We start from the raw sequence: 11716 nt of genomic DNA on the forward strand, positions 1-11716 counted from the left end.
GATTAAGTCAAGATTTTGAAGTGTTTTGAGAACGTTGTGTAAAATTTTAATTTTAGTTATGTCGATGAACTACTTTGTTTTTGAACAACTTGGTATGGTGTTATTTATAAATTGTTGCTATGACTCGCTTGCCTGTTACATCTCGTGTTTCCGCTTTAGCGGGGTGTGACACACGCCACATTGGGGATACATATTGGGTCCAAAAGTACAATCTTAAACAACTGCCAGAAGTCTACAACAAAATTTTTGGCAACAAATCTTCATACAAATGATCCAAATGTTACGAAGATCAAAAGCATACTTCATAAATTTTATCGACAATCTTCACACATGAAACTTCAGATAAAACTTATCTATTTCCTTTACCTCCTAAAGGTTGATACCGTGAAAAACATATGAAACTTCAAACTAACCAACAAAATCAACCTTCCCTCTAAACAACTTCTTAGTCATATAAACAATATCCCGATAGACCCCAAAATAATGCGAAGCAAAAACAGAAAAAATTCCAAAATAATGGATCCCGTGACCTACCATGCGACATGGGTCACATGGCTAGTCGTGCCAATCCCTGCTTCGCTTTTTCTTCTCTGTTCTCAAAATTGCAACTTTTGGAGTTATATATCGAACTCAAATTTATATAAAACCCAGATTTATCACCAATCTTCAACCATTTATACAAAACTCAAAACACATCTTTTAGAACTAAAGATGGCTATTAAACCAATAATTTAACTATCATAGATTTCAAAGTTTAGGATTATAGAATCCAACTCAAAAAATGGAGGAAAGCTTCATTCCAAACAAAAATTGATGGGTATCAAACCCAAAATACGACAAAAGCAAAGGAACCCACAAATTCCATATAAAAAATCGATTCTAAAATTCACAAGGAACTCCTCCAAGATTTTTTTACCCACAACCAAACTATCTATATTTTAGAGATGGAAATAGGAGAGGTACATACTTGGATAGGACACCAAAATTGTGAAACACTTACAAGACACACACAAAATGCATTGGAAAAATCTTATATGAAACGAAATGAGGCGGTGGTGGGTATTATACACACCACTTTCCCACCAAACCTACAACTATAGAAACTTAACATAATCAACCCCTCAATATTCTATTAAAAAATAACACGGTTATAACATAAAAGGCCTCAAATTGAATGCAAAGCTGGATACCATGGTGTGGGCACTTCCGTAAAAGTTCCTTAAACTGTTCCCATACATTAGAAATTGCATCATCCGTTTCTTGCTGAAATAAAAGGATTTCATTTCGAAACTTAACATTCCTTGTTGAAGGAAAGTATTTCTATAAAAACTTTTCAGCAAGGCTCATCCATGTAGTGATTGAGTTTGGTGGTTGTGAATTTAGCCGAGCTTTGGCTCTATCCCTTATTGTAAAAAGGGAAAAGTTTCATCCTTAAGGCTTCTTCGGGTACACCCGAAAGTGTAAAAGTATCTAACATCTCCAAAAAGACTTTAAGTGTGAGTGTGAATCCTCAAACGGTAAACCCCCCCCCCCCAAACTGACCCACAGTTTGGATCATTTGGAACATCACCGACTTGAGTCCAAAATGTAATGTAGGCATATTGGCCTTGTAATCCCGAAATGTAATTGATTAAATCTCGGAGTTGCATAGTATTGTATTTTTCTATTTTTATCATTGGCAATATGGTCCATAGTATCCGGAAGTGGCGGTAATGGATGGATTATCCCTTCTCCATTTCTAGCCATATCCTCAACAGGATTTTCAAGTATTTGTAGAGTATCGTGATAGTCCTAAACAATCAATCTTCAAGTAATCTTCAAAGTTTCCATGGCAGATCTGATTATTACATTCAAGAACACATGAGAGAGTAGAGAGAGAAAGTCAAATCTCCTAATCTTGGTCAAACCTTCTTATTACGTATACTGATTTACAGTGAAAGAATCCTTCTCAAATACAAGGAATTAACCCTTTATATAAGTTCAAACATATAGACAAAGTCAAAGTCAAACTATCTAGAGAAAAGTCAAACACGGTGACTTTTAATACAATTATAGACAAAATTAACTTTCAAGACAAATACAATTTTACACTGAATTTCAGTCCTAACATTCTCCCCCTTTGTATTCAGACTTGAAAGAATTTGCGTGCTTTGAGTCTCGTTTAAACTTTGTTGCTTTAAGCACTCTATGTCTTCTTCAAAAACAATCTCTAACTTGAAATCTTCAGACAATCATTTGTTTGAGAAAGATCTTCTAACATTCTCCCCTCGAATGTAGAACCGCGATGATCTTGTCTTTTGACAATATAGATCAGAAGCAATAACGATCTTTAGAATTGATTTTTTTAACACACTATCTCTTCAAAAGCAATCTTTATCAGCAAACTGTTGTAAAATTGATCTTCACATCCAACAACTCTCAGACATTGTAGCATCGGAATAATTTTCTGTAATCATCTCCAGTCGCATTCCTTTTGAGTCTTTTGCCATCATTGAAGTTACTCCCCCTTGATCTTTATAACAAATTCCCCTTATAACGTTCGGAATTGGACATTTCATTCATTATTACATACTCCCCCTTATGAGAATCATTACATCATACACAAGAATGAATGAAACTTTCCGCGAAAGCTGTCAATTCATGAAATTGTAAGTAGATCTTTTCAAATCCACTTGTTTAATCTTTTCAGATTAAGAAAATGAGAAATGAACAACCAATTTCAACGTATGAAATTGTTTTCAATCTTATAAAAAGATTGGAATGTGAGTAGAACAGATATACTCAGTACAACGGATGTACTGTATATATGAGACTTTTTGAGGCTCATCTCACCAGATCTTTCATTCAATCATCGATAGCTTAACAGTAGCATATCTATGAATGTTTTGGCAAAATAACATATAAAATGAAAAATCTGTGTAGTGTAGAAAGATAAAACAACGAATGCTTCTGTTTAGGCTCAAAAAAAGATAAACCATGTGGACTACACAAATTTATCAGACTCAATTAGTGATCAAAAAGACTTGAAGGGGGGACATATATCCTTCTGATTAAATATCAACTTTCTCTGAATGAGAAATTGATAGATGATGAGCTGCGTTCCCCAAGTTTTATTGAAACACTTATTTGATGAGAGATAAATGAGTAGCTGGTGGGGTTGTGACAAGAATTGGCCTGCGCTTTTCCTTTTTCAATATTAGTCTCGAAAGAATTGAGAACTAATAGATTGTGTGGTATGCCCGGATTTTTGAAGTTTGGAATAGGATTCTTGTGTTCTTTTTAATCCTGACACAACTCTCGTCAATTCTTTTAGCTCACACCAACTACCCCTCTCTTTTTCATTTTAAGCTCTACACACAAACCCTTTTGTATTTAATCTCACTCAGATATGGTTGTTCTTTTGGATAGGTTTGTCGGTTCTGACTTTCCAAAAAGTATTTTTGATAAGCACTCAGTCCCTCCTAAAATTTAGCATTATGTATAGTTGATCAAAAAAAATTATTGCAGATAAGCACAATGATCAGATAAAAATTGATCAAGAAATTTGGCTTTTAAGCACAACCAATAAAGGAATGATGCGACAACGATCAGATTATTCAGTATGCGTGAGAAATGAATGAAGATCTGTAAGAACGAGCTTACAGATTCATTAGAAAAATTGAAATGTATATCATTCAAGGTAAAAAAATAAAAAAACAACCTTTGAATACAAACGAGTGTATTATCACCGAAAATGATCTATATAATAGACGTGATAATAACAGTTTGAAGAATAGCTGAAACAGGTATTGGAGTTATGTACGATGAGAAATTACGCAAGTAAAATCTTAGGAAATACTTGTTCAGAAAATGTACTCATTTAAAAAAAATCACTTCCCGAAAACATTTATTGAACTTCTAGAGACTCTCCCTATAAAGTAGATTATAGTAATGTTTCAGTTAAGCTAAAAAAAATGAAACATTTTAAGCACGGGTTCTAAACTGAGTGTTTAGAAACCACACTCGGTAAAGCACGGGTCCTGAACTGAAATGTTCAGAAGCCTTTGATTGAACAATTTACAACTCCCCCTGCATTAGTGCATCAATGATATGATATTCTGATCAGCATAAAAATGACACACCTGCAAAATGAAATTAGACAGATTTTGTTACCCAGATGGATTTGGGTCCTATTTTGTTAGTATCGGGCTGGGGTATGTTGTAACTCCCAAACCATCTATTTCTATTAGATGTCTTCTTTTTAGCACTTTGAACAGGATGATCAGATACAAAATATGATCCATACCAACTATTATAATCATACCTGTTCTTACCTTTCCAGTCCGTCTGATCTCTGTTGTCTGTACTCCATCTGTTGTACGTCTTCTTGTTCACAAAATATGTTAAAGAAAAGGAACTGCTTGATTAGATCGAGAAGCTGACTGCTTGATTCATGATTTTTAACATCAAGTTCCAAATACAGAAGTTGCAATCAAGGAAACGAATATCTGCATCTTGAGAGAAATGAAGAACAGGAACATGTAACAATTGAAAAGAGATTGTCTTTCGATTGCTGTGGTGGATGATTTAATCAAGAAAGCCTTGGTGAATGAAGTAGTAGCACAAGCTCTAGTTGTGACAACAATCCAAGTGGTGTTAACAGAAGTAGGTGTCGGCCTCACATGACAACAATCTGAGAAGGGAACACAAGCAACAATGGACAGTTGTTCAAGTTTGCAAGCTTAAATCCACAGTTGTATATACAAATTCTTACACAGGTTCTTGTGTCTGATGTTGTTGCAAACATAACTCTTACACAGTTGGATTACTGCTTTGTTGTTCAAGAAACAGGCCGATAGTCTTTGTTCACATTCTGTGTATTAGTGTTCAAGAAACATAACTATTTCTTTTTTGCTTAATCCGCTTGAATTTTGGTAAATTGTTTAAATCTAGTTAAGTGTTGATAAGTGCTTGTGTGCGATTTAGAATTGCAGATTTTGAAATGTCAGAGATCAAACAGGCAATGGCAATATTGTCTAAAGCATTCCAGAAGAAGTTCTCAAAAAGGCCACACTCGAACAACTAGAGATTCTCGTCAGGCTCAAAATATGATACAAAGACAAGTTTGGCGAGAAGAAGAAATATGAAGAAAAGAGGTTTGAGAAGAAGTAGGAGAAAAAGCCGGAAGAAAAGAAGAAATTTACCAAAGGTGTAGCTGATGAGAACACTAAGTATTATAATTGTGGTAAGCTAGGCCATTTTGCTATAAATTGTAGGAAGCCGGTAAATCGAGATACCGACTACTACAAGAACAAATTTCTTCTATCCAAATAAAGAGATGCCGGCAAAGCACTTATGGCTGAGTATGAACACTGGCTGAATCTGACTGATGAAGAAGAAGAAGAAGAAACTGAAGCTGTTGCACATGTGTGCTTGATGGCTAGAACAGATAAAGGTTTGTCAGGTGAAGAAGAAGAACAGACTGCGGAAATGAATGAAGAGGTATTACATCAATCATGCATTAAACAGATGCAAAAGATGAGGCTTAAAATTCAAACTTCCCAGCAAGAATTAAAATCAGAAAAATTGCGTTCAAATAATTTTGAAGATCAATTAAAAACGCAAAAAGAAAAATATGTCAAATTATATACTGAAAATGCTGGAAACTTGAATTGGGCTAAGTCTTTGTTATTTGAGTCCAAACTATTTGATGAAAAATCCAATGTCTTAAAATTCGAATTATCTGATTTGAAGGAAAAATATAAATCATTAGAATTAGTTAATGAAGAACAGATTGTTAAAATAAGTAAGCTTGAACGTTAAATAATTGAGTTAAATAAAACTCTGAAGGTTAAAGAAGAAATTTTATACAAAAGAGGACAAACTTATCAAACCATTTTTCTAAACAAACCATCTGAAACGAGATATTTTAACCCTCGGGAAGGGCTGGGGTATGAAAATCCAAATTTTTTAGAAAAAGCTTTACATTATGCCCCGACCTTATATAATTATGAATATCTTTATTGTGGTCCCGAGTATTCGGCAAAATTTACAAAATCTTCTGACGAGGTCGAACAACAAGAAGATTATAATCGTCAAAGAAAAAAGAAGATGCGAACTTTAGCAGCAAGAGACTTGGCTAGCTTTAAGCTATCCTCAGTCTGTTTTCGTTGAAAACTGAGTTCTTCTTCAGCCTTGAGTGCCTCGAGTCTTTCAGCTTCAGACAGGAAGTCAAACTCGCCACAACTAGAGGTACGAAGAGAGATTTTTACTCGAGTTTGGTCGAGTGACTCCTTCAGCTTAGACATCTGCTAGTCGGTGGGAATGCTGGAGGTTGGGTTTTTAGGTACCCATTCCTCTAGTCAACCGCATGTAGTAGAGGGGATGGGGAGTTGACAAAGAGAAGTAATGGTGGCAAACCTGGAGGACTCAGTACTTAAGGGCTCAAGAGGTTAGAAAAGTACCTTAAGGTTTCCTTCTTCAGAAACACCTTTGTCTTTTGACTTGGTGTTCAGGTTCTTCTCTGAGGACTCATTTTCTTTCTCCCCCTAGGATGCAGAATCCCTGAGAGAAACGCCTTTTGTGGTACTGTCAGGTTTCTGGTACGGTATGTTGAATTTGTCATCATCGTCGTTTTCATCATAATAGTTACCAAGGTCCTTTCTAGCATCAGGAAGGTTGGGAGAATCACCATCTTCATCATCTTCATTATCATCCTCCATATCACCAGCATCAGCTGTAGCAGCAATAGGAAGGACTTCATCACGAGCTTCAGCGCCAGCTCTGATGGTTTCATGAACAACCTCAGCTACAGGAGCTTCATAAGAAGTTGGGTTTTCATGAACAACCTCAACTTCATTAGTTGTCTCTCTAGGAGCTTCAGCTTCAATATGAGTCGTTAGGATAGCAGCAGCTTCAGCAGCAGCAACTTTTAACTCTGTCTCCCCCTCTTTGAGATCAGCATGATACTCAAAGAAGTTGTCAAGAGTTCTCATCTGAATCTCCACCATTTATTCAAGCTTTGTCAGCGCTCGAGCTTGAATAAAACTGCACTCAAGAGTGTTATCTAGCTGGAGGCGATCTTCTGCGGTGAAGGACGGTGCAGGTGTTGGTACTAGTCACTGGAGGATCACCAGGATCTGTTGCATCAGCGCCGCATGCCTGGGGAGATGGGAATTTGCTTTATCGGCCTTGATGTTTAAAGCAGAAATGGCCTCAGCGTTGGTGTGCACAACTTCTTGCACGGAAGAAAGTTGTTCCTTTAACTCCTTAACTTCAGCCTTGATAGTTTAAAGGTCAGTAGAGACTTCATCCCTGAGAGGCATGCCCTTATGGACTTCATCCATTTTGATAAGGACAGTCTCCACAGCAGGGAGAAGGAGCTTAACGTATACAGCCATGTTGTAATCTTCTTCCATGGTTGGCATCTCTTTGCAAGGACCTGAAAAGGAACAAGGTTGAGCATAAGATAGCTCAGGATTAGAAGAAATGAAAGGGTTGGATGATATAGTACATAAGGATTCATCAGCACCATCTAAAGGATTGATGTTGGTTTGCTCTAGGTTGCCCTCAAGAGGATAGACGACCATATGCTAAGATGCCTCGAGAGGAACAATCTCAAGTCCTATGGTGGGTGCTACATCATCAGGGAGGATAGACGCTGATGAATCATAAGCACGTGTTGAGACCAACGAGGGAGGAGAGGAGAAAATGGTCAAGACTGAAGGTCGTGAGTGTTCATCAGTGGCGATGCTGATATTCTCACCATCTGTGATATGGGTCACTGAGGCGATTAGGATCGAAGCCACAGGTACGACAGTGATTGCAGAAATCACTGAAGAGATGGGAAGGGTAGCTGTAGGTGCCTTTGGGGTAAGGCGAATTTCAATAGCTGAAACCTTTTGAGAGGTCACAACCAGAGACGTGGGTATCCCCTTTTTGGATTAATTGCCCCTCGATGGAGAACCAAGAGTGGATTGAGAATAGGAAGGACGTTTGGAAGAGAGGGTGATGGTGGTTGGGATAGACTTCGAGGGGTTTTCCTTAGTCTTTACCACTTGAGAAGGAGAAGAAGAAGAAGAAAATGAAGAAAGAGGTTGCACAATAGCAGAGTGCAATGTCTTCATTTCTCAGCTTATGATCCAGAATCTTGGATCCAAGCTTAAAGATAGGAAGATTACCTTCCTTGGAGTACTTGTCGCCAAAGATCTTGGTGAACACCATGGAGATAAACCTAGTGTATGGTAGTATCTTCTCCTTCTGGTGCTTGTTCAGCTTCAGAGTCGGGTCCTCAAAGATCACAGCCACGTAGTTGATTGGGCGATAGCGTATAACAGAAACATCGATGTTGAGCATGACCCTGGAGGCTTGATCTTGTCTGCCATTCTTGCCTCCCACATACTGAATGAAGTAGGAGAACAAGTACTGCCATACCATAGACATGCGCTTCTTCTCGATCTTTGACAGCAATTTGAGGAGTTTGCTGGAGTCTTTCTTTGTTGTCCAGGCGTAGCCAATATCATCAAGGCAAGCGATGATGATTTCAGTTGAAGGATCACTGACGAAGGGACCCTTGGGAAAGCGAAGGACGTGTCTTAGCATTGTAACGCCAAAGCTGACAGTCATGCGGTTGAAGGTGAAGGAGATTTTCTCCACCTGTTGACCGTGCCTGTCAGTGTCTCAAACGCATTCAGTAGTTAGCCAGAATTGTTGAAGGGCTTCCTTCACCATGACAGGTTCATGGGTGAGAGCGTAGGAGATGGGCGAGTTCTTGAGAAAGGTAGCGGCTTTCTCGTAGTAGGATTTGTTCGTAGGGATGTCCAATAAAGCCACATGATTGTTTTCCTTGAAGGATACGTCTTCGATGGAGAAGTTCACGTTTTGGGCAGCTGTTAGGACTTGTAAATTCAGATTTGGTATTTGATCTCTTAGTCTTGATGATCTTTAGGACGATTACAGTGCGGCGGAAACAATGATAAGAACACAACAGAGTAATTAATCAAGAACACACAGATTGATATGAAGATGATGAACGCTATAGAATAGCTTCAAAGGTTTTTCAATTGATTGAAAATAAGACGATTCCAATACGGAAGCACATTGAATTACAAAGGCCTAAGCTGCTATTTATACTAGTTCCTAACGACCTTTCTGAYATGACCTAGACGTGTGAAATCATCCAAGCCGTCCAAATAAAGTCGATTAAAGACCTAGTCACGTGAGAAGCACGTGCATCTAACAACCTTTGAAAAATAGCAGAACAGGATCTTCACAGAAGATGAAACCGCAGACCCTCTGTTAGCCAGCTTAGAGGCTCTGCTGTAGAAGACTTGTAGGTTCTTATTGCCAGAGGACCATTTTCCAGAACCTATGTGAGAGACAATAGAGGTTCTGTCATTCTTGACTTGCACGATCAAACAGCTTCTGTTGCTGGTCCTCTGTTGTCTTCTGTGGAAGAYACCCTTCTGTCAACACTTGCAGAAAACTTTTTCATACTTTTACATTAAGTAAATATTGGAGCTAACAATCTCCCCCTGAGTATGAAAAAGTAAAAATGGACAAATTAATGCAAGAAATGACTTACAAGAGGAGATAAAACTCATCCTCTGAAAAGAATTACATAAAATTGAAAGAAATACAAAATTGTTGCTCAGGCCTATCTATTATAGAAGATTAGTCCACGGCAAAGTCTAGATAGTCGTCTACGGCAAACTACAGATCTGTCTTGATGGTTCTGTAGACCTTGAATATACATTCTCTGAAGGAGACTTGAACTTTAATCACTTCCAGAATACCAGACACTTCATCCGCCCTTAGATGCCCTCTTTGTACTTCTGCAGCCACTTGGTTGAACACCCACTCAAGAGTCTCTGTCGCATATTTGTTCGCCTCTGTGGGATHRAAGAACCTTAGAATGTCATCCTTGTCCAAGAACACAAACCCAAAGAYGGGATTTTGGACAATAGTGTTGGGATGACATCTAAGTAGCCAACTTGGCCTGTTATTCGGAGGGGAAATCTTCAATTCTGTTTGGGCCAACCTCATCGCGATATCAAAGTCCTTCTGGTTGTAGTATTTCACTTGAGCGCGCATAACTTCGATCAGCTTTCTGAGCGATATAGAATAGGTTGTCCTCCTCTCCATGTATTTGTTAAGAATTTTGTACAGGAAGATCAGGTCAAATACATAGAGGTTGTGGAGGTCAGCATCTGTGAACGTGTATAGGTTGCCGTCATCCCTTTTCACTACATATTGAGCATAGAGCACGGTCTTCTTCAGCATTGTCCTTGGAGAAATTGTTTCAAGGGAAGTTATCACGTTCTTTGAGAAGACCTGCTCGTGTGGCTTAGTGAGTCTTGAGAAGTGAAACTTCGCAGCTGCAAAGGTATACCTGTAAGCTCTGGATCGTAAGGGGGCTCTGTGTCTATGGCAGAGTAGCGCCACCGCAGAATCTCCTCCACAGTGGTTACAAGCTCTGTGCGCACCTTCTGCATAGGGATTTTGGTCATCGAATCAAAGATCTCATATACCCTTCCTACTGTGGCAGATTCTGGTACTCTGGTTTCTACTTCTTCTAGAATCGGCCTCTGGGTAGACCCCTCTGCTAGGATAGGTAGTTCCTAATAGAGCGTCGAACGTACCCGTGGACGTTTCCTCCTTCGCCATTTTGGAGGATGAGCCTTCTCCAGCTCTGGGGATAGGGGCTCTGCCCTTTCTTGCTTGAGCCTCTGCCAAAGACGCCTTTAATGCTTGAACGAGTTCTGGGTCGTCATACTCTTCTTCGTTTATCTCCTGTGGCGTTTCAGAGCTCGACCCCCTCTGTGGCGACTCCTCTACAACTTTGCCCTTGCCTTTCCCCTTAGGCTCTGGTGCTTTGTCTTTTGAGAACAGGGCTTTTGTAGAGTCCACTATCTTTAGTGGTTTGGCAAAGGTCTGCTTCTTTGGCTCTTCAGCTTTCTTTTCCGTCTTCTTCTCCCCCTCATGACGATCATGGTCATCACCTCCATGATCATCATGGTTTTTGGTGGCTTCTTCCTTGCAAGAGATAAGGGGAGCCTTCTTCAATCGCTTTAAGATTCTGGTAGCCGCCTTTTCATTTTCTCGATCACCAGCTCTGCGTACACAGAAGCATTGTTGATGTCGATCTCTGAGGCGCACTTCATTTTAGAGAGACTTCGATAGATTTCGCTTCTGAAGGAGTCACCTTCTTTGACGAGCTTTGAAATACAGTCTCTAATAGATTGATTGGAATCTTGGGCTTCTTTGAGAAGTTGATCTGTGTGCTTGCTCACGATATCTCCTAGGGCTTCAACCATTATGTCTAGCTCTCTGCGAGTGGCTAGATGGTTGATGTTTGCCCTGGAAGATTTGGTATCAATACCGTATGTGACCGCAGAGGAGAACATGTTCTTGATCTCGTCCTTRAACGTGGAGTAGTCTGTGTAGCCTGCAGAGATGAAATCAGCAGCAAACAGGGCGGCCACCTCTGATAACTCTGTCTTTAGCTACTGGATTGAAGAGGGGTTGAGTGACAGAGCGTTGAAGGCTTCTGCGAGGTCGTCTTTATGAAGTACAGAGCTCTGAAGAGTTGAAAGTGTTGCCTTGAGTTCTGACATTGTAGATGTCAACTCCTTCAGAGCCTCTGTTATTGGAGCAAGGGCCTCTGTCAACGATTGAGAGGTGAACAAGCTTTTCAACTCGTCCATCCTCTGGAATACCGCTGTGGCGAAGGTTTGTA

The sequence above is a fragment of the Cynara cardunculus genome (assembly GCF_001531365.2).
Source record: "Cynara cardunculus var. scolymus isolate 2C chromosome LG 1, CcrdV1, whole genome shotgun sequence".
In the NCBI taxonomy this organism is placed as follows: Eukaryota; Viridiplantae; Streptophyta; class Magnoliopsida; order Asterales; family Asteraceae; genus Cynara; species Cynara cardunculus.